The sequence below is a fragment of the Aquarana catesbeiana genome, linkage group LG08, assembly GCF_042186555.1.
Source record: "Aquarana catesbeiana isolate 2022-GZ linkage group LG08, ASM4218655v1, whole genome shotgun sequence".
Lineage (NCBI taxonomy): Eukaryota > Metazoa > Chordata > Amphibia > Anura > Ranidae > Aquarana > Aquarana catesbeiana.
This window is the reverse complement of record NC_133331.1, coordinates 15,297,421-15,317,749: the sequence shown is the minus strand read 5'-3', so window position 1 is coordinate 15,317,749 and position 20,329 is coordinate 15,297,421. Positions and strand designations below refer to the sequence as shown.

Below are 20,329 nucleotides of genomic sequence, written 5' to 3'. Positions count from 1 at the left end.
TGTCTAAAACCCGTCGCTCCTCTGAAAACTGAACAGTGCCGAACCACAAGGACTTCCTCAGGTAGGAAATACCTGTGGTACCTTGGAGGAAATCCTCGTGATGAAACGCATTGACGGCTGGTCTGACATCCGACGCTGTGGGTACCCACAAATGCAATGGTGGCCATCTTGGTTTGGTTTCTCTTTACTTAAATATGACGGTGATCTTTTCTAAAATAAAGGAGTTTTTAAAGTACTGCAAAAAGACTTTGCACTTTTATACTATGTGGAAGGCTGCTGTAATCAGGAGTCCCATGGAGAGCAGATAGTGTGGAACTGGAGGCGCTGTAGTCCAGAGGGGTGCTGGAGTGCATTAGATACCTATTCAGGGATACTGAAGTGACCTAAGAGGGGTGCTGGAAGTTGGCTATGACCTTATAACCACCTGGTGTGATATGGCCATCTTAGAGATAAGTGGTTGTAAATAAAAAAACAAAAAAAAACAAACACACACAGACACACACGCACACACACTATATGTCCCAAGCGCTGGACCCCAAGAAAACCACACACTGTCCACTGGCCAATCCAATGCAGCTGTCAGGAATAGGACACAGTCACTAGGAGCACAACCAGAGAAGATGACCACGCTATCTGGATGACTATAACTCCAAGTGTATAAATCCAAGCCAAATGTAAAGGCTAAAAGGTGAAAGTTTATTGGTCCATAGTACAAGGTTATATACAATTGAACCCATGCTGGGTTGTACGATACCATGCTGGTGTTGGCGAATGCCAATGGGCTAATGTCCACTGGTTCTAATGGGCTGGAAGGCACCAGCATGGTATCGTATAACCCAGCATGGGTTCAATTGTATATAACCTTGTACTATGGACCAATAAACTTTCACCTTTTAGCCTTTACATTTGGCTTGGATTTATACACTTGGAGTTATAGTCATCCACATCTATCCAGATAGAGCGGTCATCTTCTCTGGTTGTAAACATTTGGTGAGTGTGCTATAACCATATAAATATCAGAAGTCTTTCACACCACCAGTGATAGATATTCCTTCAACTCCATGCACAAATTTTATTTATATATATATATATATATATATATATATATATATATATATATATATATATATATATATATATATGTGTATGTATGATGTGTGGTGTGAGACTTCTGATATAAATATATATATATATATATCTATCTCTCTCTCTCTCTAGATTTCTCTCTCTCTCTCTCTAGATTTCTCTCTCTCTCTCTCTAGATTTCTCTCTCTCTCTCTATATATATCTATCTCTATCTGTCTCTATATATCTCTATCTGTCTCTATATATCTCTATCTCTCTCTATATATCTCTATCTCTCTCTATATATCTCTATCTCTCTCTATATATCTCTATCTCTCTCTATATATCTATCTCTATCTCTCTATATATATATCTCTATTTCTCTATATATCTCTTTCTCTCTCTATATATATCTCTATATCTCTCTCTATATCTCTCTCTCTCTCTCTCTATATCTCTCTCTCTCTATATCTATCTATTTTTTATATTACACACACACACATTATTTTGATTACACAGGGTGTTTGTTGTGGAATGATGTTTCCCATCTGTTTCACTATAAAGGATATCTGCACTTCACGATTTGTTATATGCTTGGTCTATAACCACCTAAGGACCAGGCCTTTTCTGGCACTTTTTGATGCCAAGTAAAGATCAGTATTTTTTTTACTAGAAAATTACTTCGAACCCCCAAACATTATACAATGCCTTGAAAAAGTATTCATACCCCTTTTCCACATTTTGTCATGTTACAACCAAAAACGTAAATGTATTTTATTGGGATTTTATGTGATAGACCAACACAAAGTCACACATAATTGTGAAGTGGAAGGAAAATGATAAATGGTCTATTTTTTTTTTTACAAATATGTGAAAAGTGTGGGGTACATTTGTATGGCGCCCCCCGGGGTCAATACTTTGTAGAACCTCCTTTCACTGCAATTACAGCTGCAAGTCTTTTTGGGGATGTCTCTACCAGCTTTGCACATCTAGAGAGGGACATTTTTGCTCATTCTTCTTTACAAAATATCTCAAGCTCTGTCAGATTGGATGGAGAGTGTCTGTGAACAGCAATTTTCAAGTCTTGCCACAGATTCTCAATGTGATTTAGGTCTGGACTGTGACTGGGCCATTCTAACACATGAATATACTTTGATCTAAACCATTCCATTGTAGCTCTGGCTGTATGTTTAGGGTCGTTGTCCTGATGGAAGGTGAACCTCCGCCCCAGTCTCAAGTCTTTTGCAGACCCCTTACAGGTTTTCTTCTAAGATTGCCCTGTATTTGGCTCCATCCATCTCCCCATCAACTCTGATCAGCTTCCCTGTCCCTGCTGAAGAAAAGCATCTCCACAACATGCTGCTGCCACCACCATGTTTCACAGTGGGGATGGTGTGTTCAGGGTGATGTGCAGTGTTAGTTTTCCGCCACACGTAACGTTTTGCTTTTAGGCCAAAAAGTTCAATTTTGGTCTCATCTGACCAGAGCACCTTCTTCCACATGTTTGCCGTGTCCTCCACATGACTTCTCGCAAACTGCAAACTTATTCTTATGGCTTTCTTTCACCAATGTCTTTCTTCTTGTCACTCTTCCATAAAGGGCAGATTTGTGGAGAAAACGACTAATAGTTGTCCTGTGGACAGATTCTCCCACCTGAGCTGTGGATCTCTGCAGCTCCTCCAGAGTTACCATGGACCTCTTGGCTCTTCTCTGATTAAAGTGAAGTTCCACCCCCCCCAAAAAAAAATTAGTAATGTTCTTAAAAAAAATTATTTTTTTACTCACCTCTAAATGCCTGTTGCTAGGGGGTCCCTCGTAGTCTGCCTCCTTCGGTGCCTGGGCTCCTGACGTCACTTCCCACGGCGCAGGAAGGGAGATCACCTCTCCACCCTCCCTCTTGTCAATCATCTGGGACACGTGACCGGTCCCAGATGATTGTGAGGCCAGTGACGGCACGCGGCACGGCTCGCGCATGCGCAGTGGGTGCCCAGCTGTGAAGCCACAGCCGGGCGCCCACAGTTGAAATGCCGGCGCTTACGAGCGGGGGGGGGGGACGAGCGGGGCTTCGACCCCCCGCATCACTGGACCCTGGGACAGGTAAGTGTCCAATTAAAAGTCAGCAGCTGCAGTATTTCTAGCTGCTGACTTAATTTTTTTTTTTTAAATGGGAACCCCACTTTAATGTTCTCCTTGCCCGGCCGGTCAGTTTAGGTGGACAGCCATGTCTTGGTAGGTTTGCAGTTGTGCCATACTCTTTCCATTTTCGGATGATGGATTGAACAGAGCTCCGTGAGATGTTCAAAGCTTGGGATATTATTTTATAACCTAACCCTGCTTTATACTTCTCCAAAACTTTATGCCTGACCTGTCTGGTGTGTTCCTTGGCCTTCATGATGCTGTTTGTTCACTAAGCTTCTCTAACAAACCTCTGAGGGCTTCACAGAACAGCTGTAGTTATACTGAGATTAGATTACACACAGGTGGACTCTATTTACTAATTAGGTGACTTCTGAAGGCAATTGGTTCCACTAGATTTTAGTTAGGGGTATCAGAGTAAAGGGGGCTAAATATAAATGCCCCCCCCCACACTTTTCACATATTTGTAAAATTTTGAAAACCATTTATTATTTTCCTTCCACTTCACAATTATGTGTCACTTTGTGTTGGTCTATCACATAAAATCCCAATAAAATACATTTACGTTTTTGGCTGTACCATGACTAAATGAGGAAAATTTCAGGGGGTGTGAATACTTTTTGATTTATAAAAACGCGCACAGCTGTGATGTCACCCAGACCGTCATTCACCCGCAAAGTGCCCATAAATTACTTATCTAGAATAGAAGGCTGGAAGAGGCTGAGTATGTGAATTCATGGAGATCTCAGACACGTCTCCTAATCCATTCCCTTCCCCCGTCCACGCCACATTAACAAATCCTATCTGCAGAAAGTCAACTATGCGGGATGGATTTTACCTGTAATTAGCAGACTTATAAACGAGACTTCACCAGTCGGCTCCGGCATCGATCTCCCGCTCGGGGCCTCAGCAATGCAAATTCCCCACCAGACGCCGCCAGCCACCGCGCTTCTCACATATTAATTACCCCAATGTGTGTCACCTGGAGGAAATATAGACAATATTTTATCACCGCTGTGTCAGAGACACTCATTAGGAGGACAATTAAAGAAATCGCTGCAAACAATTGCCTCCTAATTGATGCTGTTTAATAATAATGAGAATGCAGGACATAAAAAAAATAAACAAAAAACGTAAAGTGACCCCATCGCCATAGAAAAAAAAAAATGTAAACAAATCTTCCCAAGTCAGGCCATAGCTAGAAAAACATGGATTTTTACTTCTCAAACCCTCACAGATCTGCAGGAAAAACACCACTTCCAGGAGTGTCAACCTCCGGGGCCGCACTGCACAGGATTAAAAATAAATAAATAAATAATAATAATAAAATAATAATAATAATAATATGATAATAATATGATAATAAAAATAATAATTATAATAATATAATTATAATATAATAATATAATAATATATAATAAAATAATAATATAATATAAAATATATTAATATATTATATATATACACACACAGTATATATATATTTATTTATTATACACACACACATACAGTTGTGCTCATAAGTTTACATACCCTGGCAGAATTTATGATTTCTTGGCCATTTTTCAGAGAATATGAATGATGACACAAAAACCTTTTCTTTCACTCATGGTCAGTGTTTGGCTGAAGCCATTTATTATCAAACAACTGTGTTTTACTCTTTTTAAATCATAATGACAACAGAAACTACCCAAATGACCCTGATCAAAAGTTTACATACCCCAGTGATTTGGGCCTGATAACATGCACACAAGTTGACACAAAGGGGTTTGAATGGCTATTAAAGGTAACCATCTTCACCTGTGATCTGTTTGCTTGTAATTAGTGTGTCTGTATAAAGGGTCAACGAGTTTCTGGACTCCTGACAGACCCTTGCATCTTCCATCCAGTGCTGCACTGATGTTTCTGGATTCTGAGTCATGGGGAAAGCAAAATAATTGTCAAAGGATCTGCAGGGAAAAGGTAGTTGAACTGTATAAAACAGGAAAGGGATATAAAAAGATATCCAAGGAATTGAGAATGCCAATCAGCAGTGTTCAAACTCTAACAAAGAAGTGGAAAATGAGGGGTTCTGTTGAAACCAAACCACGGTCAGGTAGACCAACTAAAATTTCAGCCACAACTGCCAGGAAAAATGTTTGGGATGCAAAGAAAAACCCACAAATAACTTCAGGTGAAATACAGGACTCTCTGAAAACAGACAGTTTTAGTTGGTCAGGTAGACCAACTAAAATTTCAGCCACAACTGCCAGGAAAAATGTTTGGGATGCAAAGAAAAACCCACAAACAACTTCAGGTGAAATACAAGACTCTCTGAAAACATGTGGTGTGGCTTTTTCAAGATGCACAATAAGGAGGCACTTGGTCGAGTCGCCAGAAGAAAGCCATTACTCCTGGAAATGGAGCGAGTACAAAGAAGGGCAACAAAGCTAATAAAGGGTCTGGAGGATCTTAGTTATGAGGAAAGGTTGTGAGCACTGAACTTATTCTCTCTCTGGAGAAGAGACGCTTGAGAGGGGATATGATTTCCATTTACAAATACCGTACTGGTGACCCCACAATAGGGAGAAAACTTTTAGGCGGAAGGGAGTTTAACAAGACTCGTGGCCACTCATTAAAATTAGAAGAAAAGAGGTTTAACCTCAAACTACGTAGAGGGTTCTTTACTGTAAGAGCGGCAAGGATGTGGAATTCCCTTCCACAGGTGGTGGTCTCAGCGGGGGGGCAGCGATAGTTTCAAAAAACTAGAAATTAGATAAGCACCTGAACGACCACAACATACAGGGATATACAATGTAATACTGACATATAATCACACACATAGGTTGGACTTCACCTACTATGTAACTATGTAATTACTATGCAAATGCCACAAAGTATCCCGCTTACAATACACCAAACAGCACAGAGACAAGCCTCAAACCTTCTGCCACAAAGTCATTTGGAGTGATGAGACCAAAATTGAGCTTTTTTGGCCACAACCATAAACACTACATTTGGAGAGGAGTCAACAAGGCCTATGATGAAAGGTCCACCATTCCTACTGTGAAACACGGAGGTGGATCGCTGATGTTTTGGGGGTGTGTGAGCTACAAAAGGCACAGGAAATTTGGTCAAAATTGATGGCAAGATGAATGCAGTATGTTATAAAAAAATACTGGAGGAACATTTGCTTTCATCAGCCAGGAAGCTGCGCATGGGACGTACTTGGACATTCAAACATGACAATGATCCAAAACACAAGGCCAAGTCCACCTGTCATTGGCTACAGCAGAATAATGTGAAGAGTGGCCATCTCAGTCTCCTGACCTCAATATCATTGAGCCACTCTGGGGAGATCTCAAACGTGCCGTTCATGCAAGACAGCCCAAGAATCTACAGGAACTGGAGGCTTTCTGCCAAGAGGAATGGGCAGCTTTACCATCTGAGAAGATCAAGAGCCTCATCCACAAATACCACAAAAGACTTCGAGCTGTCATTGATGTTAAAGGGGGCAATACACGGTATTAAGAACTGGGGTATATAAACTTTTGATCAGGGCTATTTGGGTAGTTTCTGTTGTCATTATGATTTAAAAAGAGTAAACACAGCTGATTGATAATAAATGGCTTCAGCCAAACACTGACCATGAGTGAAAGAAAAGTTTTTGTGTTATCATTCATATATATGTATGTGTATGATCCTGCGCCTGCGTTTCGGGCACAAGTGCATGCTGCCGCCAGCTCGTTTCTGCTGTTTTACACAGCGGGAGCGGATAAGCGCATCCCGCGGCCCTAGGGCTGCAACGATGAATCGATATTATCGATAATAATCGATAATGAAAATCGTTGTCAACGATTTTCATTATCGATTAGTTGATCCGCTTGTTCCGCACCTTCCGTCCGTTTAAACCTCCCCTGTCCGACTGTGTACAAGGCGCCGCCGTATGACGAGGCACGTCCGCGCCTCCCCCTTTTGACGTCAGCTCCACACTGAACTTCTCAGCCCCGCCCGCTGCTGCCTCGAGGGAACAGAGAGGCGAGAAGCAGCTGTGAGGGGAGCGGAGCTGGCGAGCTGCACACTGAAATGAAGGTAGCCAACAGTTAAAGTAAAATACACAGTACATTTCTGATAAATGTTTATGACAAGTACCCCATCCTAGTATTACTGGGGGGGGGGGGCGCCTTTATAGGTGTTCTGGGGGGGTGGGTAGAATAGTAGTGCCCCAAATTGTTTCCTGGGATTGGGGGAAATAGTGCCCCATTGGTGTTCCTGGAAGGGGGAGAAGAGTGCCCCATTGGTGTTCCTGGGAGGGGGAGGGGAATAGTGCCCCATCATTGGTGTTCCCGGAGAAATAGTGCCCCATCATTGGTGCTCCCGGAGGAATAGTGCCCCATCATTGGTGCTCCCGGAGGAATAGTGCCCCATCATTGGTGCTCCCGGAGGAATAGTGCCCCATCATTGGTGCTCCCGGAGGAATAGTGCCCCATCATTGGTGCTCCCGGAGGAATAGTGCCCCATCATTGGTGTTCCCGGAGGAATAGTGCCCCATCATTGGTGTTCCCGGGAGGAATAGTGCCCCATCATTGGTGTTCCCGGGAGGAATAGTGCCCCATCATTGGTGTTCCCGGAGGAATAGTGCCCCATCATTGGTGTTCCCGGAGGAATAGTGCCCCATCATTGGTGTTCCTGGGAGGAATAGTGCCCCATCATTGGTGCTCCCGGGAGGAATAGTGCCCCATCATTGGTGTTCCCGGAGGAATAGTGCCCCATCATTGGTGCTCCCAGAGGAATAGTGCCCCATCATTGGTGTTCCCGAAGAAATAGTGCCCCATCATTGGTGTTCCTGGGAGGAATAGTGCCCCATCATTGGTGTTCCTGGGAGGAATAGTGCCCCATCATTGGTGCTCCCGGGAGGAATAGTGCCCCATCATTGGTGTTCCTGGAGTAGTGCCCCATCATTGGTGCTCCCGGAATAGTGCCCCATCATTGGTGCTCCCGGAGGAATAGTGCCCCATCATTGGTGTTCCCGGAGGAATAGTGCCCCATCATTGGTGTTCCCGGGAGGAATAGTGCCCCATCATTGGTGTTCCCGGGAGGAATAGTGCCCCATCATTGGTGTTCCCGGAGGAATAGTGCCCCATCATTGGTGTTCCTGGGAGGAATAGTGCCCCATCATTGGTGCTCCCGGGAGGAATAGTGCCCCATCATTGGTGTTCCCGGAGGAATAGTGCCCCATCATTGGTGCTCCCAGAGGAATAGTGCCCCATCATTGGTGCTCCCAGAGGAATAGTGCCCCATCATTGGTGTTCCCGAAGAAATAGTGCCCCATCATTGGTGTTCCTGGGAGGAATAGTGCCCCATCATTGGTGTTCCTGGGAGGAATAGTGCCCCATCATTGGTGCTCCCGGGAGGAATAGTGCCCCATCATTGGTGTTCCTGGAGGACTAGTGCCCCATCATTGGTGCTCCCGGAATAGTGCCCCATCATTGGTGCTCCCGGAGGAATAGTGCCCCATCATTGGTGTTCCTGGGAGGAATAGTGCCCCATCATTGGTGTTCCCGGAGGAATAGTGCCCCATCATTGGTGTTCCTGGGAGGAATAGTGCCCCATCATTGGTGTTCCTGGGAGGAATAGTGCCCCATCATTGGTGTTCCCGGAGAAATAGTGCCCCATCATTGGTGCTCCCGGGAGGAATAGTGCCCCATCATTGGTGCTCCCGGGAGGAATAGTGCCCCATCATTGGTGCTCCCGGGAGGAATAGTGCCCCATCATTGGTGCTCCCGGGAGGAATAGTGCCCCATCATTGGTGTTCCCGGAGGAATAGTGCCCCATCATTGGTGCTCCCGGAGGAATAGTGCCCCATCATTGGTGTTCCTGGGAGGAATAGTGCCCCATCATTGGTGCTCCCGGGAGGAATAGTGCCCCATCATTGGTGTTCCCGGAGGAATGGTGCCCCATCATTGGTGCTCCCGGAGGAATGGTGCCCCATCATTGGTGCTCCCGGAGGAATAGTGCCCCATCATTGGTGCTCCCGGAGGAATAGTGCCCCATCATTGGTGTTCCTGGGAGGAATAGTGCCCCATCATTGGTGCTCCCGGGAGGAATAGTGCCCCATCATTGGTGTTCCCGGGAGGAATAGTGCCCCATTATTGGTGTTCCTGGGAGGAATAGTGTCCCATTATTGGTGTTCCCGGGAGGAATAGTGCCCCATCATTGGTGTTCCCGGGAGGAATAGTGCCCCATTATTGGTGTTCCCGGGAGGAATAGTGCCCCATCATTGGTGTTCCTGGGAGGAATAGTGCCCCATCATTGGTGTTCCTGGAAGGAATAATGCGCCATCATTGCTGTTCCTGGGAGTTATAATGCCCCATCATTGCTGTTCCTGGGAGTTATAATGCCCCATCATTGGTGTTCCTGGGAGTTATAATGCCCCATCATTGGTGTTCCCGGGAGGAATAATGCCCCATCATTGCTGTTCCTGGGAGTTATAATGCCCCATCATTGGTGTTCCTGGGAGGAATAATGCCCCATCATTGGTGTTCCTGGGAGGAATAGTGCCCCATCATTGGTGTTCCTGGGAGGAATAGTGTCCCATTATTGGTGTTCCTGGGAGGAATAGTGTCCCATTATTGGTGTTCCCGGGAGGAATAGTGCCCCATCATTGGTGTTCCTGGGAGGAATAGCAGTGCATATAAATAATGAAGAATCATTTATATAAAACTGTAACTGTACAATACATAATATTAATTGCACTTTGTCTCTGCACTTTTTTTTTTTTAGCTGCAAAAAAAAAAAAACGCATTATAAAAATGGCAGAGGGTGCTGCTGACACAATGACCTCAGAAAAAGGTGTGCGACCCAAATCTTCTAAGGCATGGGAGCATTTTAATTTAAATGCTGCAAAGAAGGCGGTCACCTGCAAACTTTGCAAAACAGAACTTGCACGTCACGGAAGCACAACAACAATGAACGAGCACATGAAACGGAAACACGTGGGGTTCACAGAGGATGGCGAAACATCAGGACGGTGAGTTAAAACCCAAATGATATATAGAGTTACACAGAAATAGTTTTCCCTGCATACTAATCATTCATATTATCTTTTTCATTGCAGAAAGAAACAGCGCCCCATGACAGAGTTTGTGCAGCAAAATCGTCCGCGGACTCCCCAACAATCAGCAATTATTACAGATTCTGTCGTGAAAATGCTCGTCACTGACATGCGACCACTATCCATGGTTGAAGACCGAGGATTTAGAAGCATGATCAGTGTACTGAACCCTGGATATACTTTACCATCAAGAACCCATTTTACCAAAACTAGTGGAGAGAAAGTACCAGGAGGCATTTCAGAATGTGAAGGATGCCATCAGCGCTAATGAAAGCAGAATCGCCATTACTGCAGACATATGGACAAGTATAGCGACCGAGGCTTTCCTTGGCATTACATGCCACTACATAGCGGAGGATTGGAAGATGATTTTTATCTGCCTCACTACCATGCCTCTGGAAGACAGACCTACAGCAGCAAATATTGCAGAATGATTGGAGGAAGTCACTGAAAAAATTTTGAAATTCCGGGCTCAGAAAATAATTGCCATTGTGCATGACAATGGTGCAAATATTGTGGCTGCTGCGAAAATCCTGATGGACACGCATGGCTGGGCCAGTATCCGCTGCACTGGACACACCTTGCAGCTGGTGATCGGTGCTGCGTTAAAGAATTCCGGAATTGAGAGAGCCCGTTAGTGCTGCAAGAGGACTAGCTGAACATTTAAAAAAAAAAAAAAGTGAGCTAGTCAGCAGCAAATTGAAGGAGAAACAAAAGCAAATGGGTACATCTGACCACAAGCTTCTTCAAGATGGAATAGCACTTACTATATGGTTGAACGGCTCATTGAACAAAAGGTGGCCGGTAACTGCAACTCTGTCTGACCCATCAGTTACACAAAAGGGGCAAACATTATCTGGACTTAAAACCAGACCAGTGGAGTATTCTTGAAGAACTTTCCGCTGCTCTTAAAGTGGTGTTCCGGCTGAAATTATAATTTTTAAATAAAAATACCCCTATAATACACAAGCTTAATGTATTCTAGTAAAGTTAGTCTGTAAACTAAGGTCTGTTTTGTTAGTTTATAGCAGTAGTTTGTTATTTTATAAACTTACAGCAGGCCGTGGCCATCTTAAGTGTGGGCATCTGAAGCCAGACTGTATTTCTTCCTGGATCTCATCCTTGCAGATCTCGCACATGCTCAGTGCAGCACAAGCAGTGTAATAGGTTTCAGGTCAGGTTTCCATAGCAACGGCAGTTTCAGAGGAAGTTGCCGCCCCTTCCCAGAAGGCATTGCAAACAGGAAATGATGCGATGGGCCGCGGCCAGGGAGGAGGAAGTGAAAAATGAATACAGCAGATATACAGTAGGTGCTGAGAAAAAAAATTTAAAAATATCCAATTTGTTTACAGTGCGCAGTTTAGAGAGGGATGCTGAAGAGTTGTAAAAGTGGGTGGAACTCCACTTTAAGCCCTTTGAATGCTGCACTGTATTCACGAGTGGCCAAGAATATGTTACCCTATCATCCGTGACTGCATTGGTAAAGGGGCTGTTGCGGTCCAATGAAGGTGCTTCATTTGAAACATCTCCGCTAAAGAGCTTCCACGTAGGGCTGAAACAACTAATCGATTGATCGACAACTAATCGATTATGAAATTAATCGATTACTATTTTCATAATCGATTAATCGGCCAGTAACATAATGGGGTTAAAAAAAACGAAAATAATCCCTTAATAGTACAAAAAGAGCAAATAATCGCTACTGTAAATATTACACTACAGTAAAAAAAAAATGAACCCCTTACAGTAGTGATGATCTGTTTTTCTTTGTACTATAAAGGGCTAACTTTAGTTTTTTTAACCCCATTATGTTACTAAACGTCTTAGGCCTGGTTCACATCTATGTGTTTGGTGCTTTTTTGCAGAAACGCACTACAGTTCATTTACATGGTTTCCTGTGGGACACGTTCACATCTATGCTTTTTTCAGCTGCTGCGTATTTGGAAAGGGTCGGGGACTTTTTTTTAATGCGAAACTGTGCTTTTTTTGGTTCAATATACTTCAATGGAAAAGCTGCAGAAAAAGCATGTAATTATTGCAGCAGTTTTTGTTTTTTTAATCTTCCAAACAACAAATTGGCCAAAAATAAATGCAAAAAACGCAAATCGCAGCACAATCACGTGCGCAAAAGTCAAAATGCACAGCAAAAAGCACTGCAGAAACAGATCAAAAGCAAACTGCATAGGTGTGTACCGAGCCTTATGCTGGCCACACCGATCAATTTTCAGACAAAATATTCAGACGAGAAATCTTTGTACATTCGCTGAATGAAAGAATGTTGTTTGAAATTTTCACTTGTTTTTTAACATTCTGTTTTTAAAATGAATGTAATTTCTGAACCACATACACTGTCTGATAATTCCTTTCACCAAGAAGTTTGCTATTAATTCAAAATTTTCCCATCACTGTGGTTGAAAATGAACGTCGTTTTGACCCCACTAACGATTAGAAAATCGAACGAACGTTCTTAAAATAACATTTTTTTTTTTTTGAAGGAAGACATTGTTTGTTAAATAAAAAAAATTGATCTCGGAGTCTGATATTTACCAGATTCACATTTTAATAGTATATAGAGTATATCTCTCCTCTAATAGTATATAGAGTATATCTCTCCTCTAATAGTATATAGAGTATATCTCTCCTCTAATAGTATATACAGTATATCTCTCCTCTAATAGTATATAGAGTATATCTCTCCTCTAATAGTATATAGAGTATATCTCTCCTCTAATAGTATATACAGTATATCTCTCCTCTAATAGTATATACAGTATATCTCTCCTCTAATAGTATATACAGTATATCTCTCCTCTAATAGTATATACAGTATATCTCTCCTCTAATAGTATATACAGTATATCTCTCCTCTAATAGTATATACAGTATATCTCTCCTCTAATAGTATATACAGTATATCTCCTCTAATAGTATATACAGTATATCTCCTCTAATAGTATATACAGTATATCTCTCCTCTAATAGTATATAGAGTATATCTCTCCTCTAATAGTATATACAGTATATCTCTCCTCTAATAGTATATACAGTATATCTCTCCTCTAATAGTATATACAGTATATCTCTCCTCTAATAGTATATACAGTATATCTCTCCTCTAATAGTATATACAGTATATATCTCCTCTAATAGTATATACAGTATATCTCCTCTAATAGTATATACAGTATATCTCCTCTAATAGTATATACAGTATATATCTCCTCTAATAGTATATATCTCCTCTAATAGTATATATCTCCTCTAATAGTATATACAGTATATCTCTCCTCTAATAGTATATACAGTATATATCTCCTCTAATAGTATATACAGTATATCTCTCCTCTAATAGTATATACAGTATATAGCTCTTCTGTCTGTTATTCTCAGAGTGGATTAGATATTTTGTAGGGCTGAAACAACTAATCGATTAATCGTCAACTAATCGATTATGAAATTAATCGATTACTGTTTTCATAATCGATTAATCGGCCAGTAACATAATGGGGTTAAAAAAACTAAAATGAGCCCCTTATAGTACAAATAATCGCTACTGTAAATATTACTTTCACAGTTCTACAGTAAAAAAAATGAACCCCTTACAGTATTGATTATCTGCTTTTTTCTGTACTATAAAGGGCTAATTTTAGTTTTTTTAACCCCATTATATTACTAAACGTCTTGGACCTGGTTCACATCTATGTGTTTTTTGGTGCTTTTTGCAGAAACGCACTACACTTCATTTACATGGTTTCCTATGGGACACATTCACATCTATGCTTTTTTCAGCCGCTGCGTATTTGGAAAGGGCCAGGGACTTTTTTTAACGCAAAACTGTGCTTTTTTGGTTCAATATACTTCAGTGGAGATGCTGCAGAAAAGCATGTAATGCGTTTTTGCAGCAATTTGTGTTTTTTAATCTGCCCAAAAACAAATTGGCCAAAATAAATGTAAAAACACAAATCGCAGCAAAATCACATGTGCTAAAATCAAAACGCACAGCAAAAAGCACTGCAGAAACACATCAAAAGTAAACTGCATAGGTGTGTACGGAGCCTTATGCTGGCCACACGGATCAATTTTTTTCAAACGAGAATATTCAGACGAAAAATCTTTGTACATTCGCTGAAATTTTCACTTGTTTTTAACATTCTGTTTTTAAAATGAATGTCATTTCTGAACGAAAACCGCATCCACTGTCTGAAAATTCCTTTGATTATTTCCAAATTTTCTCGTCACTGTGGTTGAAACGATTAGAAAATCAAACAAACGTTCTTAAAATTACATTTTTTTAAAGGAAGACATTCTTTTGTTTTTTTTTTGTTTTTTTTTTTTAAATAAAAAAAATTTGATCTGAGTCTGATATTTACCAGATTCACCCTTTAATAGTATATACAGTATATCTCCTCTAATAGTTTATACAATATTTCCCCTCTAATAGTATATACAGTATATCTCCTCTAATAGTTTATACAATATTTCCCCTCTAATAGTATATACAGTATATCTCCTCTAATAGTTTATACAATATTTCCCCTCTAATAGTATATACAGTATATCTCCTCTAATAGGTTATACAATATTTCCCCTCTAATAGTATATACAGTATATCTCTCTTCTGTCTGTTATTCTCAGAGTGGATTCGATATTTTGCTCCCAACCATATTGTTGGTTATTTATATTAACCACTGCATATAGTTATTTAAGAATAAATTGCCTTTTTTTAAAACTTTACATATTAACTAAATTATACACCACATTTTTTTTTAAGGTTATTAACCGATTAATTGATTAATCGAAACAATAAATCGGCCAACTAATCGATTATGAAAATAATCGTTAGTTGCAGCCCTAATATTTTGCTCCCTAACCTTATAATGTTGGTTATTTATATTTACCACTGCATAGAGATATATAGGAATAAATTGCCTTTTTTTAAAACTTTACATATTAACTAAATTATACACCACACTTTTTTATAAGATTATTAACCGATTAATCGATTAATTGAAACAATAATCGGTCAACTAATCGATTACGAAAATAATCGTTAGTTGCAGCCCTACTTCCAAGCCACTGCAACAGACCAACTTCAAAAGCAGATGGAAAGGGATCCTTGAAGACGTCCCAAACACCGTAATCCTTTCCTCTGCCCTGGACCCACGATTTAGAAGACAAAAATTTTTTATCACCAGAACAGATCATAAATGTGCAGGCAAAAGTACAGACGGAGGCGCTTGCTTTAAAAAGGGAGATGGTGGTGCAGCAGCAAATGACCACCACGTCATCTGTAACTAGAGATGCTGCTGAGCCTTCAACATCTACAGCATTCTCATTCTCTACTTGGCATACTCCTCGAGTCTGGGGGCAGCAGTGAAGAGGAAGAGGGGCAACTTGAGGAGGATATTCACACACAAGTCCGAAATGAAGTGCAGGCTTATTTTGCTGAGAAGCCACTTCCGAAGGAGGGAAACCCTTTGAATTGGTGGAAGGGTAACCAAGATAAATATCCTACTTTGGCAAAACTTGCGAAATCCTTCTTGTGCATCCCAGGCACCTCCACTCCATCAGAGCGCCTCTTTTCTGCTGCAGGCAACATCGTTTGTAAAAAGAGAGCCAGCCTTAGCCCCGAGCATGTTAACTTTTTTTTACATTCAAACACAAAGTTTCTTGAACAGTTATAAGTCACCTCTTTTCAGAATATTTGTTGTTTTTGTACTACTGCAAAGTTGTGTAATGTTAATATGTATAGTAGGTATAAATCATTTAAATACCTACAAAAGTAACTAAGGAAATGATATATATCTTTAATTTAGGTTTACGTGAACCCAATGTTTAATATTTGAAATTTCATGATATTTACCTATATAAACCCTACTGTAAAACAATGAGCTTACTTTATAGATCCTTGTAAACTTACTTTATGTATCTTTATAACATTGTATACTCAATAAACTTCTTTTGACAAGGAAATAAACCAAAAAAATGGCATTAATCGAAAAAAATAATCGGCCGATTAATCGATTATGAAAATAATCGTTAGTTGCAGCCCTACGCGGCCCCCATGCTGAGGGCATGTGGCCCCCTTCCTGGCCTGCATGCTCAGATAAGGGCCAGGTATGGAGATTTTGGGAGGGACCCCATGCCATTTTTTTTTTGGTGGTGGTGTGGGGTTTCCCTTCAAAATCTATAACAGACCTGGTATGGATTAAAGAAAAATTATTTTCCCCATGGGGCTTTAAAACAGCAATGCACATAATGAAAGGAAGTTCTTAATGGATGTATAAAAAGTTTTATCCAATATCATGGTTTGAAGTACAGTATAGAGAATCATCTGGTACAGTAACACACATCTTATTCCCCAGTGCAGTAACAAACACATATTAATACACATAATTAGGTTACATAATGTTACATAAATAGCAAGCCCCGACGCGTTTCGACCTGTATATGGTCTCTTCAGGGGGACAGTTGGATCTAAAAAAGAATTACATAAATTAAATTCAAATAGATAAATATATATATTATTGTGCATCACTTGGATTAAACCAAGATAATGAGTCTTTACCGCTAAGTGGTGGAATGGGTGTTCTCTAGTCTGGGGTTAAATATCGCATGCCAGGACCATTACTTAATTAACCACATACAATTAAAAAAAAAAAAAAAAATTTTGTGCATGGGACTTTCACTCCTGTTTTATGCATATCCCTGGATTAGAGCTTGTGAAAAAGAAGAACAGACTTGCTGGCTGGATCACAAGGTAGAAATAGAAGAAAGCAAGCCAAAAAAACAAAACGAATGCAGCCATCACATCTAAGAATTGGTAATCTGCAATATAATAAAATGCTTGCTTTTGGGTTTATTACAGTTTTACTTTCATCTTTCTTTTTAATATAAAAAATGGACAGATCTAGGAGGTAGATATCACTATATGTTATCACCACATATGCTCCGGATATCTGTGGCGAAGTGTCTGAACTTGTCAACGGTATTCGAAATAAAATTTTACTCAAAGTTAAAAAAAATAAATAAATAAAAAAAACCACCAAAACAAAAGGCGATCTCCCATCATTCTTCCGTCTCTTTCTTAGCAGTCGGAGAAGATCTGATGGCCTCTGATGACAGCCGGCAAGTCTCTTTTTTTTCCATTTTTCACCGACTCAAGCAAACCCGACATGGCGGGACTTCTCTTTACCCGTCGCTGCAACACTACAGGAGCAGCAAGAAAAGGAAACCAGGACCGGAATGTTCCGGAAGAAGAACAATGCGAGACCGCAGGAGGTGTGAAAACAATAGTTTTTCAGGTTTGCTGCAATAAATTAGCAATGAGTGTTCAAGAAAAAAACTAAATGCGGATTCTGATTATTATCTGCAAAAAACGCACAAAGACCAGGACCGCCGCCTCCCTCCATGGGGAGGGGGTTTACTATAAGGCTGCATTTATACCTGAGCGTAGCGTCCTTGAGCGCTTTTCTGGCGTTTTTTTTGCGACTTTGAATGCAGCATTTTTTGGCTTTGTGTTTTTTTTTTTTTTATTAGCCAATATAGAAATCTATTATCTGCTGCATCATTTGTTGCTAGGTAGATTTTTTTAGCTTTTCCATTAGCTTTAGTTTCTTCTTTTATTATTCTTCATTTATTTTAATGGTTTCCAATGAGTCCTCTTCACATTAGGTGGCCAAATGTTTGAGTTTAATCTTCAGGATCTGTCCTTCCAGGGAATATTCAGGGTTGATTTCCTTCACGATTGATTGATTTGATCTTCTTGCCCTCCAAGTGGCTTCCAAGAGTCTCCAAGACATGAATTCTTTCAATCAGTTCAAAAGCGCCAATTCTCCGGAGTTCAGCCTTCCTTAACCACTTAAGGACCAGCCTCGTTTTGGAATTTGGTGTTTACATGTTTAAAACAGGTTTTTTTTTTTGCTAGAAAATTACTTTTTTTCTAACACCCTAGAGAATAAAATGGCGGTCGTTGCAATACTTTTTTTAACAACGTATTTGCACAGGGCTGGTGCAAGGATTTTTGACACACTAGGCGAAACCTCATTTTGCCACCCCCCCCTTGTCTGACTCAGCCCCTTTTCCCTGCCCATGTAAATCCCACCTTTTTAATAAAGCACCCATCAAATGCAGCCTTACCAGCACCCATCAAATGCAGCCTTACCAGCACCCATCAAATGCAGCCTTACCAGCACCCATCAAATGCAGCCTTACCAGCGCCCTTCAATGCAGCCTACCAGCGCCCTTCAATGCAGCCTACCAGCGCCCTTCAATGCAGCCTACCAGCGCCCTTCAATGCAGCCTACCAGTGCCCTTCAATGAATGTTTGCTTGCTGTGGGAGTCAGGACACAGACACAGTCCTCCACCACTGCTGCGCCTCTGACACTATGTGCAAATGGAGTGGTGGCTGCCTGCTGATGCTGAGACTTAGTTGCTTGCTGCAGAGAGAAGAAGGTAGAAAAACCAGTGTCCGGGCGCCCTAGGCGGCCGCCTAGTTTGCCTAGTGGTAGCACCGGCCCTGTATTTGCACAGCGGTCTTACAAGCGCGCTTTTTTTGGGGGAAAAAAAAAATCACTTTTTTGAATAAAAAAAAAAATAAAACAGTAAAGTTAGCCCAATTCTTTTTAATATTGTGAAAGATAATGTTACGCCGAGTAAATTGATACCCAACATGTCACGCTTCAAAATGGCGCCCCGCTCGTAGCATGGCGTCAAATTTTTACCCCCCTGACACACTCCAACCCCAGGGCCCCCCCCCCCCCCCCCCCAATTTTGAATGACAATTGACCCATATGACATTTATTATTTTTCCCCCAAATAGAATTCTCTTCCGTCCTCCTTCACAGGCCGAAAACTCACAATGACTCATCTCTGCGGGTCGGCGGAAGATTACGAGAGTTTCTTCCGCAGTGGTCAGGGATAACCTCAAATCAGTTTATTCTGACCACTCTCTCGCAGGGTTATACTCTCGAGTTTTCCAGAAGCCCCCCATAAGGTTTCTGATAACAAATGCTCCTCGAGATCCAATAAGGGCCCTGGCCATGAAGTACTCTCTGGAGGAACTGATGCAACAGGGTGTAGTAATCCCAGTGCCACCAGAAGTATGGCACAAGGGCTTCTATTCGCATGTCTTCCTGGTAAAAAAAGCCAACAGGAAGATTTCGATTAATTCTCAATTTAAGGCCACTAAACAGAGCCATCAGATACAGAAGGTTCAAGATGGACTCAATTTTCACCGCCAGAAATCTTCTGACTCCAGGTTGTTTCATGGCGTCAGTGGATCTAAAAGATGCATACCTGCATATTCCAATCTCATCCCAGTCCCAGAGGTTTCTCAGGTTGGCGGTAAGGATGGAAGGCAGAATTCAGCATCTGCAATTCAGAGCCCTACCCTTCGGGCTATCATCCGCACCCCGAATTTTCACCAAGGTAATGGCAGAGGCCGTAGCTACGCTGCGTATTCAGGGAATCGCAGTAATTCCTTAGACGATCTGCTACTTTTCGCCCCCTCAAGAGAGAAATTGAGGAGCAATTTAAGCAGAGCATGCAGCCATCTGGAGTCTCTAGGTTGGATCCTAAATCTCCAAAAATCTTCCCTGGAACCATCTCAGGAGATTCGGTTTCTAGGGTATATAATAGATTCGGTAAGCCAAAGAATTTTTCTTCCTTCAGAGAAGAAAGATAAAATCCAGGATACAGTGTCTTTCTTGCAGACCAACCAGCAGCTGACGGTAAGATTGGTCATGTCAGCTCTGGGTGTTCTGACTTCGTCAATGCCAGCTGTTCAGTGGGCAAGACTACACTTCAGACATCTGCAGGCCTTTCTTCTGAGATCTTGGGATCACAATTTGGAATCCCTAGAATCAGAGGTAAAAGTTCCAACCCAAGTGAAGAGGTCACTATGGTGGTGGAAAAGGCAGGATATCCTATCGGAGGGGTTAGTCTGGGCCTTTCCAATCGGAAAAAGGCTGACAACCGATGCCAGTCCCTGGGGTTGGGGAGCCCACCTAGAAAAGGGTTTCACTCAGGGAAAC

General features: G+C 41.5%; 1 protein-coding gene across 1 annotated transcript in view; it reads right to left on the bottom strand.

The window, feature by feature from the left end:
• R3HCC1L (R3H domain and coiled-coil containing 1 like) overlaps positions 1–20,329 on the bottom strand; it is a 114,322-nt gene that overhangs the window by 71,131 nt on the left and 22,862 nt on the right. Inside the window, exon 3 of the mRNA XM_073595542.1 lies at positions 4,040–4,183. The gene's annotated coding sequence lies outside the window, so the exon portion shown is untranslated. The remainder of the gene's footprint in view (positions 1–4,039; positions 4,184–20,329) is intronic.